This window comes from Galeopterus variegatus, unplaced genomic scaffold (genome assembly GCF_000696425.1).
Source record: "Galeopterus variegatus unplaced genomic scaffold, G_variegatus-3.0.2 Scaffold621, whole genome shotgun sequence".
NCBI lineage: Eukaryota > Metazoa > Chordata > Mammalia > Dermoptera > Cynocephalidae > Galeopterus > Galeopterus variegatus.
The window spans coordinates 230,337-230,889 of record NW_007726732.1 but is presented as its reverse complement, the minus strand read 5'-3'; positions in this window follow the sequence as shown (position 1 = coordinate 230,889).

The window sequence follows — 553 nt, the reverse complement described above, 5'->3', positions numbered from 1 at the left end:
GGGGGGGGGGGGGGCAGGAGCGAGAGTCACAGCAGGGACAGGAAACTTCGGGGGCCTCGGGGACCCGAGTGGGCGGCCGGGATCGAGCACAAATTGGGTGTCGCTGCGTGGGGCGCACGCCCCGCCGGGCTGGCGGGTCCCTGACGACGCGCGCTGTGCCCAGACTGCTAAGAGCGGCATGAGCGCGGCGCCCGGATCACTCAGCGCCGTCAGCCGGGCGGGAGGCGGCGGGCGGCGGCGGCCCCCGCTTCCCCGCTCGCCGCCTGCCCAGCCGGCCTCCGAGGAGGGGTGGGTGGGACGGGGAGGCCACCGCGCAGGGATGCATTCGGTGTCTGTGGTTTGGGGACCGAAGTTCCCGTGAAGAGAGGGCAGGGAGGGCACATCTGGCAAGATAACCGCTTGTGCAAAGATGTGAAAGAGCAGGATCCAAGCGTGTGTGTGTGTGTGTGTGTGTGCGTGCGTGTGTATGCGTGTGTGCGTGCGTGTGTGTATGTGCGTGCGTGTGTGTGTGTGTGTGTGTGCGTGCGTGTGTGTGTATGTGCGTGCGTGTGTG